Source organism: Cryptomeria japonica, chromosome 11, assembly GCF_030272615.1.
Source record: "Cryptomeria japonica chromosome 11, Sugi_1.0, whole genome shotgun sequence".
In the NCBI taxonomy this organism is placed as follows: Eukaryota; Viridiplantae; Streptophyta; class Pinopsida; order Cupressales; family Cupressaceae; genus Cryptomeria; species Cryptomeria japonica.
Window position 1 is genome coordinate 422520822 of NC_081415.1, and position 21258 is coordinate 422542079.

Genomic DNA, 21258 nt, shown 5'->3' on the forward strand with positions numbered 1-21258 from the left:
GGTGTTCCTATTGATATCTTTTGGCCTAAACAATTTCAAACTTGACATTCCTATTATTCTTCAAGATGAGCTTCTTCCTCTCTCAGATAGAACTAATCTCCCTCCTAAGGAAAATTGTCCACCTACTCTTATGGATGTGACTTTACCTTCTCTTAAGAAGAATAACAATGTTCCTCCTAAGGTTAGACCCATACCTCCTCCTCATGATGGACTTGGTCTCCTCCCTACACCTAATATTCCTCCTTTCTATGGCAAAGTTCCACCTCCTTCCCCTTATCGAGAAAAGAGGCCTGCTTCTCCCATTGTTCAACCAAAAAGACATCAACCTAAACCTTCCACTATGAAGGAGAGAACCATTCCTACTTTTTAAGTGTTCCTCCTTCTTCTCATCCTTCCACTAAGACTCGACGAAATCATTGTGCGAGAGAACACTGATGAAGATGTCGTGTTCGAGCTCGTGAAGTTATCCCTCAAAATACCCAGTCTCCTCAAACTCCAACAATTGACATGATTCCCTTTTATCTTAAGCAATATGTTCAACCAACATCTCCAAATCATAAGTTGCATACAACATGTGATGGTTTTACTCCTATTCATGTTCTTGCTCCTCTTTCTCTAAACTTTGATGAAGAAATGAGTGAAAATGTTATTCATAATGGTAATCCAACTCCTAATGCTTCTGATAGTGCATATGAGTATGTTGATGTGGACAAACATTTATCAACTGAGTTTTTACAAACTTTAATCCTAGCTCCCAGAATCGAACAAAGTGACTTACAACATGAGCATAGTCCTTGTTTGGATCTTGTGATAGCTCCATCTGTTGTGCTCGATATCGCTCCTCTGGCATGTTTCTCGCCTTCCCGAAATAGTGATTAGCAAGATTGGGAGGCGGATGTCATGCTAGATTAGCATTACTGCCACTGTAGATCTCTCTCTCTCTCTCTCTCTCCTTTCTTTCTCTTTTTGTGACCATTCTTCTATGTGTATCCCTGTTCTTCTATTATTCCCTTAATTTCTACTTGGGGACGATGCACAACATTGAGATCTTTTCTTGGTCTCTTTCATGTTGACTCAAAAGACATCTTCTCTTCCCTTTCTTCTAAGGTAGTTTCCTTCTTTGGGTAATGAAAATTATTATATGTATATACATATATGATATACATGAGTTATCATACAACATACTGACCCCGAGGAAAGCAACACTACCTCATGTTTTGTGTTCATTATCCTTGGATTTATACCTCGATTGGGGGCTAAATACTTGTGATGACACGCTCCCTCTCTTCTCTCTCTCTTGGGTGTATCCTACCTTAAATAAATCTCTCCCAATAAGGTGTGTGCGATCTCTTTAACATGGGGGCATACACTCCGCTCAGACTTTCCTTCTTGTGATACTTAGAATTACTTAATGAACTTTGTTTTGCTTTGTAATCTTTAGTATCTTTGCTTTCATGACTCATAGTGAAGGTAACTTTTCTACTTGCAGTCATGGTTCTCCCCTTCTCGATCTTCCCTTTTACTATGTCAATCGAAGTTGTAAGATCCTAAGTCGACTAGGGGCTTGGCGCATCTTGCCTCCTTGACATGGTAAAAAATTTTCAATCTTATTTCCTTGTACTTTACTGACAGTATTGGCATATTCTTATACTCCCACTAAAGTGGGGGTTAAATGTAGTGTCATAAAATTGTGACCCTATCAATTTACAATTGCATTAGGGTCCTCACATATGTGAACTCGAATCCTCTAGCCTGATCGAAGACCGAAGAGTGCTCGGCTTGCAAAAATAGCTTTTTCCTTGGCCTCTACATCACCCCGACTGTATTCTACCCTGGATAAAGGGGCAGGACATGGGCGTGGCACCATTGTCCCCCCTTGGATAGGGGCGTGGCGCCCCTTTTTTAGGGCAGGGCCCTTCCTAGAGCATGCCTTGTGGGTTGTGCCTCGGGCGGGAAACTCCCTTGATGTCAGCCTGTGACAAAATTCAAATATACTAATGTATTTAAGGGGAATTTGTCGTCTCATTTGCATAAGTGGAAGAAGAATAAGTTGAATAGGTAGAAGTTGGAGAGACTCAAGTTGCATAAGCGTCAAGCATTCTTTTCCAACATTGAGCGTTATCAAGTCTCCCTTCAAGGCTAGGTGTTGCATTCAAGTCAAGAATTCAACCATTGAAGAGGAGATCCCTTTCAAAATTCAATTCCACACAAACATTTCTATTAACATTGCTACTATAACCTCCCTTGAGGTGATTTACAATTCAGTCTTTCATTTGCATCTACTTGCAAGTACTTTCTTTCATTACTTGGTTAATTCCAAAATTGGGGTTTGATCTAAAGGCAAACCCCCAATCCCAACACATTTCCCTCTCTTTTCTATGTGTAGGTTGTAGGTGCGTTGTTGTACTTTCAGATTCAAGCTTCATTTGCAGAGGCGAAAAAACCCACTTCATTTCGCGGATTTTTCAGAGGACCATGTACATTCCCGCCACGGTCCGAACAACTTTTCATCAAATTCATAGGGCGACTTCGTCTCGACATTTTACTACCAAATCAAAGTGCACAACTTCATCCCATATTCCGATCTCAAGTTATAATCGATTCTTTGTCACTTTTGCACTACATAATTTAATCAATTCCTTTCCATTTCAAACAAAGGAAGAGGGGATTATCCTAACATTCTCAATTCATTCAAAATTTCATCTATCATCTTTGTGTGGAGATTGAATCTAGTGAATTATCTCATCCCTTATCTTCCTAATGTAATGGTGAAAAGTTCTTGAAGGATAATCAATAGTGAAACTCTTATCTCTCTTTGAGGGAAAGGGTTATTTTCTTCTTGATCCATCACTCATCATTTTCCCTCCATTACAAAGAGAAACAAGGGTCCCCTACTTTCTTAGATATTCAGACATAAAGCATTTGAGATACTAAGGTAATTCATTTTCAACATGACCCTGTGACGGCGATTTACCTTTGGTTGGGTAATGATTTCACTATTTGAGTCTTGTTAACCCAAAATCTATCAATTGCTATATCTCAAACACATTAACAAAATCTATAATTCATTCTAGAAACCTAGTTGATCATATGACTAGTGAAAAATCCAATATTCTACTTCAGCGTAGCTGTAATTGTCACACCCATGTGGGTTTCATTACTTACAAGTCGAGGCAATAAAATATAAAAGAAAAAGTGTTTTGCCAAATATCCATCTCAAGGCAAAAGAGCAATGCTATATAACTGAAATATCATGCATGCAAGTGCGACGAAAAGCTTGACTATGGGAACATGGAAGTAACTCCATCAAGGCTATGGACGTCTGCTGACAATGGAGAAATATTCGAGAAATTACAGTGTATAACCTCGTCGAAGCTCTAAAAGCTTGCTGGCAACGAGGTTCTATTCGGGATTCTTTTGAAGTTAGAATAATCCATGTAGCTAGTCATATATGATGCTAAGGATCTTTAGTGAACATAAGAGAAGGAATTAAATCATTTCCACACACATGGACAAAAGAAGATCAAAGTTTCAAGATTTAATGGGGAAGTTTTCCACGTCTCCATTCGTAAATCGTAGTCACTAAGTGTGTTAATTTGGATGTTCCAAGGGACCTTAAGGATCGATTGACCGCTTATCTATAAAAAAAATTGTACCTCCAATTCAATTGGTGTATTATAAAATGCTAAACAAACATAGTCATCCTTGTTCGAATAGAAAATGCATCTTCATCATGCATATTGCATTAACATAAGTCATGTCAAAACTTCATTGTCTCCACATGCATTCTGCAGATCATCATGTCATATAGGTCTGCATATTGGGGGCATTGATGAAAAAATCATTAAAAATCATATAAAGTCCTAAAAAAATCCAAAAACATTGAGAAACACAAAAATTCAAAAACATTGAAAAGCACAAAATCCTAAAAAAGCACATAAAGTCTTGAAAATATCCAAAAACATTGAAAAGCGCAAAATCATAAAAATTAGATAAAGTCCTGAAAAAATATCAAAAACATTCACATATGATCAGAGAATCTACCAAAAACATTCAAATATCAATCCACAAAATCCAAAAAATTCAAATACGATCCTGGAAAAATCAATCAAAATTGCAACAAAATGTCTCACAAGAATCAAACACCCTAGCAAATATCCGGCAAACACTTTGCACAAAGTTAACAAAGGATATAACTATCTAGTAAAACATCTGCAATCAACTGATCAAACTATCTTATCAATCGTATCAATATCCATATCAAGTGATCATTATCTTGTCTTGAACAGAGATGGATACACTCGAAATCAGACAGGTTAGTCTTAAATGGGATCCACACTTTCTGAGATCAGACATTATCAACCATCACATCAAGCAACTGATAATGATGGCACATATTAGTATAGCTATTGAATTTTGTCCAAGTCAGTCTCTAGCTTTTATCATTTGGCAATAGATTATGTTCCTATGCTACTTAGATATGTCCACAAGTGACCCGAGGAGCCATGATGGGCATTATCTTTTTCTTTGTTTGTTGTTTGTGGTGTGAACCATTGAAGTTCTACGACAATTTCTCTAGCGGGTGTCTGTGATAGGAGCATTCAGCTTGTGAATGTCACACATACCTCGACCCCTAGCGTAATTCCCAGAATGAAGGGTTCACTCCTTGTCTACTATGTGTTTGTTTCTTCAATGAGTTATCTTTACATATTGGTTCCTTATACCTTGATGTTCTAAGCTCCATTGTTCCATAATAAGGCTCAGTGATGAATATATATTGTGTTATGAATAATGACACAAGTTCATGAATCAATCATTCTCATTTCATCTCATTTGCTTATTTGTAGTTTGTTGATTCTTTTCTCATCATCTCTTTTTCTGAATTATTTTCTATCATCTAACATTATTCTTTTATCAATCTATTCTCTTTTTCATCTTACAAATACTTCTTCAAAACTATATCTGAGTCAAAAGAGATAAAGCAATATTCTGACATTATCAAACAAACAAAAAATTGCATAGATTACATTCATTCTAGGTTACATTCATACAATATAGATTGCATTCATTCTAGGTTACATTCATACAATATAGATTGCATTCCTTTTAGATTAATTACATATTACATATTGCATTCATTAAATCATATTCATATAGTTTAAATTGCATTCATATAGTATAGATTGCATTAATTCATTTAAAGTTGCATTCATATAATTCATTAATTATTTAAATCATTGCATTAAAACATATAGAAATCATCCATAAATCATATATAGACATGCATCACATAACACACATAATCATACATCATATAAAGAATGCAAAGCATAATAGATCGCCGCCAAAAAACTGCATATCATATCTATAACTCAAAATGGTAATGTGTCAAAATACAATCATCATAAAATGCTATAAGGCTCAGATAACATGATCTCAATGTCTCAACCAACACTGCCTCTGTCTCTAGGTGGATCCTGCTTGCTAGATCCTGCCCTCGGATGTCCCAAAGATGTCCAAGGTGGACCCATAACACTACTACTACTATTCCTCCATGAAGTGGACCTACTAGAACCCGAATGGCCTCTAAACTCACTAAAGTTAGGAGCTCTTTGTGCCTCAGGAACAACACCATGATAGAGTTGTCTATAATACAAGGCCTCTTGTGCAACGTAGTAAAGTCTATCGGACTATGAGCGTACATCTGTACCCAAAGCAAAATGCTAGTCATATGAGGTCTCGACCAACTACATCCACCTCACTGCATCATCTCTCTCCCTCTAGAGACGATCTCTCTCACTAGCTATTTGGTTTCTCTCCCTCTCTAGAGCACCATAATCCCTGCGGAATAGATCCCGCTCAGCACCTTGTCGCTCCCTCAATCTTGCCACCTCATCCTCTAAGCTCTGAATCTATGCTTTGAGAATCTTTGGATCATCATCATCCCTGTCACCACCCTATCCTCCATCCTCACCACCCTCTACAACTGGTGCATCCTCTAACTCAGGCATATCCATGTCATCCCCATCCTCGTTGCTCAATGATCCTGATGTCAAATCATCATCGTCTCCGCTACTGCTCGACTCAGTGTCTCCACTGATGTCTATGTCCTCATCTCCCTCCTCATCTGCAACACCCTCCTCATCTCCTCCTTTGCCCTCATCTCCTCCATCATCTCCCTATCAACCTTCCTCTATTGTCTCGGATGACATATTTGCTGAGGTGTGATGGAACTGTCAGATTAGTAAGTGGAATAGGCCGATGTTTGTCCCACCATGCATCATATTGAGGTGTCATCCCTGGATCTGCAACACCTTCCCTCCAACCCCACTGTAAGGCCTGAAGTGCATCAAACTCTATAGTAGCCACATGCAGTTGTATATAAGCACCCCAATCTGAAACCTCACGAGAAACACGAGGAGAATAAACTATGACAGTAGGTACTCCTTGTACCTCTCCAAACTACCTAAGTACACATCCTGGTAGGTACATCTCAATGATCCTCTGCGTCTCTACAGTCCTCCCAATGAGATATCTCTGATGTCTGCAAAATGGTAAATGTTGAGCATCATTTTCCCAACTAGGGCAATCCAAGTAAGGTCTCCAAATGAAATGTTGCAAGATGTCAAGTTGATGTCACCAATACAATGTGTTACCTGAGCCCTTGTGTCTAATCTCGGGTGTATATCTATAAGCATATGGCTCCTCCACACAAGTCAACATGAATAACTGGCCTCGAGAGAGAAATGTGCTCCCAAGCCCAACTCTGGAGCAATGTAACACCACAATTGACAGATCTGTATCTCAAGTAAACAATGTTGTGCATCTGGTAATAAACCATTGCTAAAAGACAAGGACCCCAAGCATGCACACGCTGATGAACAATCATATTGTGAAGGAATTTGCCCCATCCAACTAGGAATCTGTGACCTCTCCTATCAAGAATGAGCACACGACCTACAATACTACACTGAGATCATCATAGTCTAAACGAGCCCATGGTATATCATAATGACCATATATCTGTAAGTCCTTCTCGTCACACTCCAAAAGGGCACACAGTCCTACGATACCATCATCATGATCATATACAACTCTATCTCCATGAATGGGAATATGAAGTCTTCGCCAGACATCCTCTAATATAATAGATGACTCATCAATAGGAAGATGGAATGTACACGTCTCAGAATGCCACCGCTCAACTAATGCAGTGATCAAGGCCCTATTGGCCGTAATATTTGGCAAATGTAAAACATGATACAAACCCATATGTCGGATGTGAGCAACCTCCTTATCAAGTAACAGATCTTGAAGATCGAGACCACTGGGTCTACTTTGTCGGTAGTATAGCACTCCAGTATTCTCCTACACAACAAAAATGATGAAAATCTTAGATACAGTACTTCACGAGAAAAAAACATTATACGCATGACAAGAAAACACCTCTTTGTAACAGATGCGTAACATTTACAGAGCATGTGTTACATTTAATACTAATGCGGTACATTTAAAGTGAATGCGTACTAGTTATCATGAATGTGCGAGAATACAAACCAATGCGTGAAATGATAGTCTTTTGCGTAACATTTCAAACTTATGCAGTACATTTATACTATTGTATAACAATAAAGACTAATGCGTTACACTTAGCACGATTGCATAAAAATCGACATACGTATGCGTAAAGCTAAAAAGATCAAGACTTTGGAAAAAAAAATTTAAAATGACAAAAACAAGCAATAAATTGAGCAAAAATTTGGATACATACCATGTCGCCCGTCCCAGGTGGTCTCTGATACGAACCTTCTTGCTTGGACAAGTGTTGTCGTGCCCTAATGTTAGCCATGATGATCAAACACTCGCAAGAAAGTACTAAATTCGCAACAATCTCAAAGAACTCAAAACAATACAAATGAGCAAATGGAAGGTCAAATTCACTATTTATAGCTCAAAATTAGGGTTTTCTCACTCTGACGACCGTGATCCCCCTGAACTTCAAAACACTTGTAGGTCAGTCAAATGGACTCAAAATCACATGAAACTTCACACAATTGCTCACTAGCATGCTATCGAAAAAATGGTCTCAGTTCCATAATTTTTCGACCACTTTTTCCAAGGGGGCATACTTACACCCTAAGCGTCACCGGGGCATACTAGGGCAAAAGAAAATTGTTTTCTTTGAAACAAAGTCATTCTGACATTGTCTCAAAGAGGGGCAAATGTAGACACCTAAAAATGTCTCATTGATCATGTACTAATTATTCGTCTAAATTAGTTAAATAATTCTTTAATTCTTTAATTATTTAATTAATCTTATTCTTCAAATTTCATATTTCCTCATAACTTATTAACTATTCCAATTTCTATTCTATCATCATTTAATTATTTAAATCATTTTCTAATGTTAATTAAATATTTATTATTTAATTAATTATGATTATTAATCCTTTAATTTAAATAATCTTTATTATTTATTTAAATTCAATTTCTAAATAATTAAATAGTTTCTTTAAATTATTTAATTAGCTAATTAATTCTTCAATTCCAAATCCCGAAATTCAAATTTCTTCTAATTTCATTAATTCTTCTAATTTCATTGATTCTCCAAATCCAAATTCAAATTCATATTCTTCTAATTTTAAATACATGTGCATGATTTCAAAAATCAAATTGAAAATCAAAGTCAAGTTCTAAATATATTCAAATAAAAAATTGAATTTAAAATAAATTCAATATTTGGATTAAATCTCATGTAAAGATTAAATTGAAAATCAAAGTCAAAGTGCAAGCACATGCTAAATTAATTAATTCAATTAATTAATTAATTAATTTAATCATTATCTTTTCAATCTCTATTTCTATCTTCCACTTTGTTTTTTCCCAAAAAGATTTCAACCAGTTAGCTATTCAATCTATTTTAATTGATTAATTACATCATTCTTTAATTATCCTCCGATCCTTCTTTTTTAATATTCCAGTCAGCTTTTTTCTCAATTAGTTAACTCAATTAACTATTCAATCTATTATGTTCCACCTCCAAATCAACAATTCAACTATCAATCAACATGTGAGCTCACCTGAGTTCCACCTCTTGATCAATCTATTCCACCTCTCAATCAATCCTCTCCAAAAATCTATAAATTTGGCATTCAATCTCCATTTTCAACAATCACGAACTTCGAATCTTTGTGGCAATTGCAGGTTGTCAGAGCCATTGTTGGTATTATGGATGTGTTGCATTGGTTTTGTCATTGATGTCAACACTTATCTTCTGGAGATATTTGGTTATGTTGAACCGCCACATTATGTTCACCGGCAAGTTCAGTGACTTATGCACAGTCACCGGTATATCGCTCATCGGCTGGTTATATTGTTCACCGACACTGAAGATAATTAGTTATCATCTGGAGATCACTTGATTATGTTGAAGACATGGTTTGGACACTTGGTTTTGGTATTTTGGTTATTGGTCTAATCAGGTTGACATATTTGTTGTTACTGGCAAATTGGTCTAGGTTATGGACCGACATGCATTATCTATTTCAGATCAGCACGACACGTTATGGAGATGATTTAATTAATTGGATATTGTTGTAAATGTATTGAGCCGACATGATGCATCACATCTTGACTTATTTGTAATTGGTTTAATTGTAATATTCTTGGAAAGCCGACCTATACATTTGGTCTTAGGTTTTGGTATATATGTAAGATCTCATTTGTGAGATGATGTAATAGAGAGAAGGAAGATAACGATATATGGTATATGGTTTTGTAACATGGTATGTGTGAATATTGAAGATCATATGAGAAGACCATAGAGAAGGTTCAAGGAAAGTTTGAAGGTGATTATCAGAGTTTAACCGGTATTGAATCCAGCATTGGAGATGCTACTTTGAGCTATACATTATCATTGGATTTAACCATCCAATTGTAGTCAGTGTGACTCCTATTTTGTGATTGAGCAGTGAGCTCTAGGTGGTTGGCCTTTCTGCATGTGCAGACCCCATTTGTATACACATACTATCTGCAGTAGTATCATATGATTGTGGGTAAGGTTTCTCACCATGGTTTTTCGCCTTATAGGGTTTCCACGTACAAATCTATGTGTTATGTATTGTGGATGTCGTTTCTCTTTCTGTTTTATGCATTGAGTTTCACCAGTATTAATATTAACTGCTAATCTATCAACCGACATTAAGTTTAGTTTACCGGTATTAAGTATCAAGTTTGATTAAGTTATATTTGGGTTGAAATTAATTGACAATTGATTCACCCCCCTCTCAGTTGCCTTCGGGTCCTAACAATTGGTATCAGAGCCAAGTCCTCTTTTGGCAGAAGTTTAACAACTTGAGGAGATTCTATGGCAACAAACTTTTTCAGGAAGGACAGTCTGAAACTTGATGGAACTAACTATGGTATATGGAAGATCATAATGGAGACACATCTGAATTGCATTGGAAGAGACATATGGGATGTTACAAAGAATGGCTATGTTGGTCCTACACCGAATCAACCTAATCCACCAACATTGGGTAAGGATCAAGAGAATGATTCCAAAAAAGAGAAGCACTCTTGAGCACCTTGTCAGATCAGCAAATCTTGGGATTATTAGACCGATCTACTGCTAAAGCTATTTGGGATAAATTGGAGACATTGAATAAAGGAGATACCACTGTCAAAATTGCAAAACTGGAATGCTTTCGGGTCAAGTATGAAAATCTGAAAATGGAAGAAGATGAAAGAAGTTTTCCTTTTATGGAAAGGGTTAATGAAATTGTTTTGGGAATACAATGTTGTGGAGGATCCTTGAGTGAAGATGAAATTATTTCTAAAGTTTTAAGAGCATTGCCACCGGCATACAAAATGAAAGTAACTGTTATTAATGAGTTGAGAACAATGCCTAATACATTAGTATCTAGAGATACCTTGGTTGGAAAACTTTCAGCATTTGAGCTTGAGGAATTTGGTCTTGTTGCTACAATTAAGACAGATTTAGCCTTCAAAGCATCATCCTCATCATCTGACAAATCTGATTGGAAAGAACTTTAAGCAAGGGAACTTGAAAATATCAGAAAGGAAAATGAAGAATTGGAAGAACTTGAAGCACTATTTGCAAGGAAAATGCCTAAAGGTCCTATTGGAAGTAAGTATGAAGGTAAAGTACCATTTAAATGTTTTAACTGTAATAAAGTTGGTCATATGGCATCTAGATGTCCTGATAGACATGCAAGATTGAGAGAAGAAGCTAAAAGGACATATAAACCTAACCCTGAATATCAGAGATATAGATTTAAGAAGAATAAAGACAAATCATGTTACTATGTCGATGAAGGAGTTACTGATGATTCTGATGAAGAACCGACAGACAATGGATGGGCTTTTGTTTAAATTAAAAAATATCAACCGACACCTACTGTTCCACCGATAGAGCAGGCCCTGGCAGCTAAAATTGAAGAAAGGGATGAATGGATTATAGATTCTGAATGTTCACATCATATGACTGGTTATAAAAGTAAATTCTTATCTTTTCAAGAATACAATGGAGGTCTAGTAAGATTTGGGGATGATAAAGCTTGTTTGATCAAAGGAAAATGCACTATATCTTTTGATGGTAAGCACAATACTGATAACGTTTATTATGTTGAAGGTTTGAAGCATAGTCTTTTGAGTGTTGGTCAATTAGTTGAAAAAGGATTTCAGTTACAATTCAAGAATGGTAAATGCAAAATCATGAATAGAACTGGTTTGCAGATTGTAACCGGTAATCAGACTAGAGATAATATCTTTCATTTGAATAACAATGAAAAGACATGCTTGATTGCACATATTGATGAAAGTTGGTTATGGAATAAGACTTTGTCATGTGAATTTTGATTGCATTATAAATATCAGTTCATCTAAAGTAGTAAGGGATTTACCTAAGATTGTAAAACCTCATAAACCGGTGTGTAAAAAATGTCAAATGGGAAAGCAAGTTAGAACAACTTTTAAAAGTATTTATGAGAAATCTAATAATGTTCTTGATTTAATTCATACTGACTTGTGTGGTCCGACAAGAACAAGAAGTCTACAGGGAGATAGATACTTTATGCTAATCATTGATGATTATTCTAGAATGTGTTGGGTTACTTTTCTCAAGGAGAAATCAGAAGCTTATGGGAAATTCAAACTATTCAAGGCAATGGTAGACAATGAAACCGGTAAGAAAATCAAATGTTTAAGATCAAATCAAGGAGGAGAATTTACATCTAAGGAGTTTAATACATTTTGTGAAGTGAATGGAATTAGAAGACAACTATCAGCACCCTGGACACCTCAGCAAAATGGAGTTGTTGTCAGCATGTCTTCATTAGTCACTTGGAGAGAAGCAGTGAATACAACGGTTTACACTTTTAACAAAGTTCACATCAAAGGTGAAACTGGTAAGACCCCTTATGAACTATGGTTTGGTAATAATCCTACTCTTAAATACTTCAGAATATTTGGAAGCAAATGTTACATTAGGAGAGATGAGTATATTGGTAAATTTGATCCTAGAAGTGATGAAGGAATATTTCTTGGTTATTCATCTAAGAGCAAGGCATATAGATGTTTTAATAAAAGATTGCAGAAAATCATTGAGAGTGCAAATGTGAAGATAGATGAACATATTTAGAGGAAATTCAAGATCTATGGATATTGAACCAACAATTGAGATGATCATAAATGAACCTATACAAAGTACACCGGTACAGAATGTTGATCCAGTCACACCGACATCATCAGAGAATTCCATAGTGACTGAAGAATAGCAACAAGTGAACACACCCAGGTATGTAAGACTGAATCACTTTGAAAGTCAGATAATTGGGAATAAGTATCAAGGCATTATGACAAGAGGAAGACTGGCAAATGAAGAGGTATGTTAAATTTCTCAAATTGAACCAGCATCTGTTATTGAGGCATGTGAAGATAAACATTTGATTAAAGCTATGGAAGATGAATTAGAACAAATTAAAAAGAACAATACATGGACATTGGTTCCCCGACCTAAAGACAAAAATGTAATTGGAACTAAATGGGTATTCAAAAATAAACTTAATGAAGATAGTAAGGTAATCAGAAACAAAGCAAGATTAGTGTGTAAAGGATATTCATAGAAAGAGGAAATTGATTACAATGAAACCTTTGCACCGGTAGCTAGAATTGAGGCAATCGGATTATTTCTTGCATTTGCAGCTCACAAGAACTATAAAGTATATCAAATGGATGTAAAATGTGCATTTCTGAATGGTGATCTTGAAGAGGAAGTTTACATTGAACAACCTGATGGATTTTCATTGACAAATGATAAAGATATGGTTTGCAGATTAAGGAAAGCTTTGTATGGATTGAAGCAAGCTCCTAGAGCTTGGTATGCTAGATTGGACAAATATCTTTTGAAGCTTGGTTGCACTAAAGGTAATGCTGACAACAACTTATATTTCAAAGTGACTAATGAAGACATCTTGGTTATTGAAGTTTTTGTTGATGATATCATTTTTGGACGAGAAGATGGATTATGTAAAGACTTTGCTAATAAGATGCAGGAAGAATTTGAAATGTCTATTATTGGGGAGATAAAATTCTTCCTAGGATTGCAGATTTCACAGACTGATAAAGGTATATTTATATGTCAAACAAAGTACTTGAAGGAACTACTGAAGAAATTTGGTATGGAAAATTCCAAACCGGTAAGTACTCCTATGACTACAACTGATAAATTGACATTGAAGGATGATTCAGCTCCTGTTAATCCGACAAGATATAAATCTATGATTGGAGGTTTGTTGTATTTAAAAAAAACAAGACTTGATATAATGAATGCAGTATGTATTGTTTCAATATTTCAGAGTAATCCTAAAGAAAATCATGGATTAACAGTAAAAAGGATTTTCCGATATCTACAAGGCACAACAAATTTTGGTTTATGGTATCCTAAAGATGAAAAGTTTGATTTATGTGCATACACTGATGTAAATTGGGCAGGAGATGTAGATGATAGAAAGAGCACCACCGGCGGGGCATTCTTTCTTGGTAGCAAATTGATTTCATGGTTGAGCAAGAAACAGAGTTGTACATCATTATCAACAGCAGAATCAGAATATGTTGCAGCAACAACTAATTGTACTCAGGTATTATGGATTAAACAAATGTTAAAGGACATAAAGGTAAAATGCAAAGAACCTATAATCATTTATTGTGATAATTCAACAACAATTGATATATCTAGGAATCCGGTATTTCACTCAAAGAATAAACACGTTTCTATCAAATATAATTTTCTAAAAGAGAATGTTGAAGCAAAAGAAGTGAGATTGGTTTATGTGAATACTAAAGAGCAGATTGCAGATATCTTTACTAAGCCTTTGCCTAAGGAAACTTTTGAATATCTCAGAGAGCATCTTGGGGTAATACCCTCACCAGTAGAGACTTAGACAATTGATGATTGGCATCAAACCGACAAAATTAACAGAGAAACCTTTTTCTGGCTTTGATAGAGGTGAGCTATTTCTCAAGGGGAGTAGTTGGTTAAAACAATTGGTTATTGTAATTGGTTTTATGAGTAGGTTATATGTTCTGGTATTTGAATTGCTTTGGCATTTGATGTCAAAGGAGGAGAGATATCTATGGAAAAATATTATTCATTGGGGGAGATATATACACTCTCTGCATTTATTTTTTATCTATTCTGGAGATTGTTGGTCTTTGGTTTTTGGCATTTTGTTTTGGCACTTAGATGTTTTTCCATGTTGTGTTGCCATCAATGCTAAAGGGGGAGATTGTTAGTATTATGGATGTGTTGCATTGGTTTTGTCATTGATATCAACACTTATCTTTTGGAGATCTTTGGTTATGTTGAACCGGCACATTATGTTCACTAGCAAGTTCAATGACTTATGCACAGTCACTAATATATCGCTCACCGGCAGGTTATATTGTTCACCAGCACTGAAGATGACTTGTTATCATCTGGACATCACTTGATTATGTCGAAGACATGGTTTGGACACTTGGTTTTGGTATTTTGGTTATTGGTCTAATCGGGTTGGCATATTTGTTGTTACCAGCAAATTGGTCTAGGTTATGGACCGACATGCATTATATATTCCAGATCAGCACGACACGTTATGGAGATGATTTAATTAATTGGATATTATTGTAAATGTATTGAGCTGACATGATGCATCACATCTTGACTTATTTGTAATTGGTTTAATTTTAATATTCTTGGTAAGCCGACCTACACATTTGGTATTAGGTTTTGGTATATATGTAAGATCTCATTTGTGAGATGATGTAATAGAGAGAAGGAAGATAACGATATATGGTATATGGTTTTGTAACATGATATGTGTGAATATTGAAGATCATATGAGAAGACCATAGAGAAGGTTCAAGGAAGGTTTGAAGGTGATTATCAGAGCTTAACCAGTACTAAATCCAACATTGGAGATGCTACTTTGAGCAATACATTATCATTGGATTTAACCATCCAATTGTAGTCAGTGTGACTCCTATTTTGTGATTGAGCAGTGAGCTCTATGCGGTTGGCTTTCCTGCATGTGCAGACCCTATTTGTATAAATATACTATCTGCAGTAGTATCATCTGATTGTGGGTAAGGTTTCCCACCGTGGTTTTTCCCCTTACAGGATTTCCACGTACAAATCTATGTGTTATGTGTTGTGGATGTTGTTTCTCTTTCTATTTTAAGCATTGAGTTTCACTGGTATTAATATTAACTACTAATTTGTCAGCCAAAATTAAGTTTAGTTTACCGGTATTAAGTATCAAGTTTGATTAAGTTATATTTGGGTTGAACTTAATTGAAAACTGATTCACCTCCCCCCCCCTTCTCAGTTGCCTCCGGGTCCTAACAACCATCATACCACGAAGAAGAGAAGAACAATGGAAGCCATATGTAGTCATGGGATAGGGAGTCTTAATTGATATTTTACATCCTTATTGCTTTGATCGTGTTATTCTATTGTTGTTGTTTGAATCCTTTAGCTAGAATAGGGATTCATGATTTCCTTATTATTTCTAGTTAAGCAATGACGATTTTAAGAATATACATTAATTATATATGATAAAAAAATGTTAAATATATAGAGCAATTTTTTAAGTATATAATCATGAAAAAAAAAAAAATGCCTGAATGCAAAATTATTATATTAAAGAGTACAAATAACAATATTTGTAAAATATTTATAAAAATTATTCCATATAATGGAAGATTGTCTTGTGATAAATATTCTTTACCTAAGAAATAGTGAAGGATAATGGTAAAACCCAAACCTAAACTTATTGGGATCTTTGGCCTCAATTTTTGGGCTGGCCATTGTTATGTTCATCTTCCTTTTATGCTTGTGTATGGATAATTGCCCCTTCTATCCTGATTTGGAAGATTTGGCTGGAAAGAAATAACAAAATTTTTAGGAAACACTCTTCCTCATTATCAGATGTGCTCTTCTGTATTGAGAAATCCATCTCAGAATCTGCTTTGGCCTTTATTTATAAGGGTCTTAGTCCTAAATGTACTTTTACTTCATGGGATAGTTGGGTCATCAGGCATTGGCCGACTTTGCAATTCCCTCCTATGCAAGGGGCCATTTCTAAGAAAAGGTCTCCTCCACTTAACAGAAAAGAAGTAGTCTGGTTCCCCCCCCTCCTTCCAAATTTAAATTAAATTTTGATGGGGCTTCTCAAGGCAATCCAGGGAAGTCTACCATTGGGGTGGTGGTTTCTGATGATAAGTCTAGAGTCATCAAAGCACAGTGTCAGTGTATTCCCGATGGGACAAATAATGTGGCAGAGTTGTATGCTCTATCTGGTGGGCTTGATTTACTTCTCTCATTACACATTTCAAATGTGGTGATAGAAGGAGACTCATTAGTGGTCTTTTATGCGATCACAAATCGCTCTTCTAACTCTTGGCATTTAAAATATTGGTTGGACAAGGTTCTATTGCAACTCGAGTTTTTTAGTTCTTTCTCTATTTCTCATTGTTATAGAGAAGCTAATAAAGTTACGGATTTCTTGGCAAATAAGACCTTAAATGAAAATATTCAATCTTTGATTGATATTGACGAGAGTTGTCTGCCTCCTCATCCTTCAAAATTATAATTTTGTTGTTCTTGCTGCAAACTCTTTTGTTTTGCCTCGACCTCGCATCTTGTTTGAGATTGCCAGTATATATGCAGCTTAGTGCGATGGTGTATAGGGCCTTCTTGGTCTTGTTTATATCACCATATTAATTTTGTATGCTTGCTTGTAATTTTAACCACGGTGTTGGTCGGTGTATATCTTTTGGGTTGTCGTATTGGTCTTGATTTTTTATGCAGCTTTGTGTGAGGATGTATGGGGCTTCTTGCCCGTGTTACATTACTATTTGGTTTCTGCATTTTTTCTTTTTAATTTAAAACATTGTGGTAGCTTGGTTTGTCTCTGGTCATCGTACTACTCTTGATTGCCTTTTTCTTTGTGCTATACTAATTGATTGATACTGGTTGTTTACAAGGTTTCTCTTTTAATTGATCTTTAAATGATTATCCTTTGCACTTGCAGTGGCGGCTTGCACGTATGATTAATTTTGTTGCTTTATTGCTTTCAATTTGAGGTGGCGATTTGGGTATGCTTATTAACACAACCATGGGGATTTGGTTCATGTGAATATCTTGCATTCATTATGGGACATTATGTGCAAGTTATGCTTGTGGTTTAATGAGGAAGTTTTGATTGTTTTTTCTAAAAGGTGGCGACCGGTGATAGCTTGTTAGTACGGTTTGTTGTGAATTAGCTCGTGCCAATCTTTGATCTGATATCTTTTTTCATTCGGAGGATGGGCTTCTTATTTAATGATGGCTTATTTTTTCTTTTTAAGCTTGCTTGTTCTGTTGAATGCATTATTTGCCTTTGTAGTTTTTTGGTGATGGAGGTTGCTGGCAATAGAGTTTTATTGCCTGTTAAGTAGTGTGATTTTTAGGATCCTCACATTTTTTATGATGAGAAACTTGGTCGATTGTTTAAAGTTCATACTTTGGAATTCTCTTTTTCTTTTCGCAAAGTGGTGGGTAGACGATGGTTGGTGGAGAATGCCAATATTTTTCTTGCTGAAGTTGCTTCTCGTTTTATTACTGTGTGTATGGACATGCTTTTGGATACTTCTTTGGTTCGAGCAGTATTGGAGGCATACGTTCATCCCTCTCTTTATTATGTTTCTGATATGGATAATGTTTTGTTTCTTTATCATTTTGAGCTTGGTGCTTTTCCTTATAGTGGTTTTTTACCTTGTTTTGAATTATTATCTAGTGGCTGGCACTGTGAGCTACTTTCAGTTATAAGAGGTGGTTTGATTTCTAATCTTTACGATGACACGATGTTTACTCTTGTAGCTTTTTTAGATCACGTGTCTCTAGATATCTTGGCCGCAGTTGTTAATGTGTTTTCAGGTATTCACTTTCTTCTTGACTCGTTGAAGGTGGTAATATCTCTTCCAAGTGCAGTTGTGCCTCTTTAGGTCGTGGTTCTAGAGGATTAGAATGAGAGGACTTCCCAGGCTTTGTCTCCTCCTAAGGAAAGTTCCAATTCTTGGTTTTTGCACTCATGATGTTTCAGACTCACCTTCTTATAGTTTTTGTATTAGCTTCACATATTCTGGGGGGGATGTGTTTTTTCTGATGTAAATGGCTTTGTTGGCCCGTATGGTTTTTTTTGGGTTATTTTGGGGCTAGTTGGGTTATTCTCTTCACATCTTCGATTGTAACTGGCAGCTAGACCGGAGGTTTTCTTTGCTTGGTTCTTTCCTATCAGTGCTCTTTGAATCGGGTTGTATAAAAATTATAAATATTAATAAAATTAGTGGTTCTCCACTTTTATTAAAAAAATTTAAAACAGGTGAATTCATTGTTTTAAAGTTGGTGAATTAGTTGATCCAATCCAACTAAATATTGAAGTACATGATAATATGACACAATTAATATTGTTCTTAGAATTTAGAAAGAAAAAATATATATTTGTTGAAAAATGCTTTTCTTTTGAGAAAACTTATGTTATTTAACTTACTTTTTAAACCATAGCCATTAAATTTAAAGAGATTGAAAAAATGAAGTAAATCTGAAAAATTATCTAAGAACTTTGTTGTCCAAATGATTGCATTTAAAAAACATGGTAAACTCACTAATTGAGTCTTTGACTACTTTTCTTAATGCCATTTACATATTAAGATTAAATTAATTTTTTAAATAATTATATTAAATTTATTCAAGATATTTGCAACAATAGCTAATTTGTATGTGCAACCTTCTATTTTTACTCTGACTCGTCTTGAAGTGAATTCACAATCACAATGTATGAATTTGGTGTTTTTTATTTTTGGGTTTTGTCACCATTTCTAGGATTATTCATGTTTTCAATTTCTTATGGGAATGGTGTTTTAAGATTAATACTTGTAATGGTTTGACAAATGATATTTTTTTTTGATATTATGCCACCCATGATGCATGTGTGTTTTATATTTTGGGGGTTGATGTCGATGTAAAATTATTTTGTTATTTACATATCGGTGACTTTGTCATCTTTTATAAAAAAATAAAATAATAAATGTATAATAAAAAAATGAATACATATTTACAAATACAAATTAATAAGAATTAGTATATGCATACATAAATTAGAACTAAATGTTTAATTGATTAAGATTTATTTATATAATAAATAAAATATTAATGCATAGATAAACAACCTTACAAAAGTTGGTTGAGATGTTGAAAACAAATTTAGGAATAAAAGAAAAGATTTTTAATTATTTCATTTGTCAAGCACAATTTGTAAGTAAATCATAAAAATTCTTTAGAAATAATTATAAACACAATTTCACTTAATTTCAAATATATTAAATATTAAATAGGAATTAACCGATAGACTATTATGTGGGAAAGTCCCACCATATTTTCCTCTGTCTAACACCGGTTTTTTCTTTCTGTCATTCTTAGGCCACCGGATTGGATGCATCATGGGGAATTTAGATCATTTTCAGAAGGGCAAAGCTACTAGAATACCATGTGTGTGAGGGTTACAAACTGTTAGGGACGTTGTGGTCTTCTAAAACAATTTTTAATGACCCTACCCTCTGTAGAACACCTTCGTTGCTCGCTTTCAGTGAGTGAAAATGGTGAATCTTCTGCAAAGGTGTAGATTGGCGTCGACATTGTGATTTATTAGCAACAACTATAGGGAAATTGGTTTTGGTAGGGTTTTGGAAATTTTTGTTGCAAACTGTACCCCATTTTTGTCATCAATATGCATAATCTTGAGGTGAGTTTTATTTTTTTGTACATTTTCACCACAAAGTAGTGCCAATATCAAACACTCACGAAAGTGTCGGCTAATAAAACATATTTAGAAAAAAACCCAAAAAATCTTACAATCCACAATTATATAATTGATACTAGATCAAACCCTAAACATTTTAAATATGTTTTTTTCTCTGTGGCTAATGTGAAGGATTCACCTAAAATATTTCCATCCCGATATGAGCCGATCTATTATTTTCTTGTGACATGTTTTAATAATTTTCAATACAATTTAGGGGGTTTTCCCTGCTGCCTCAAGAAAGGAATATATGCAAAGCATTTACCCATCTGATAGATCTTCTACATAAACCCATATAATAGATCCATAAACAAAGTAATTATTACTCAATTTCAATGGAACCCATTTCCTCCTTATCTTGTGAACAACCCCTCCTTGGTAGTAATATAGTTTAGGATGGATCAATAGACATTAAAGGAAGGCCTTTCAACTGGCTTCTCACTGGAGGGTGAGTAGCATCCCATCTCATCATTGCATTTGAAATTGTAGAGAGATTGGCCTACTATGACATTCTGGCCAACTTGATAACCTATCGAGCACTAGTTTCATGCAAGAGTCCATTGCTACTACTAAAAAAATGTTAATGTTTGGTCAAGTGTTGCATCCATGCTTCCCCTCCTTAGATCTTTTGCTGCAAATTCCTATCTAGGTCTATACTCAATTTTTGTGTCCTCTCTTGTGTATCTACTAATATATATTTTTTGGGTAAATCCCTTTTTTAGCCTCACTCCTTTGTTAATTTTATATTTTATTTGCACCCACTTCGAAATTTAGCATTCTTTCCAATTGCATGTTAAACATGAGCATTCTGACCAATATATTCCATTCTATTGAACCTTGTGATTCTGCAATACATGAT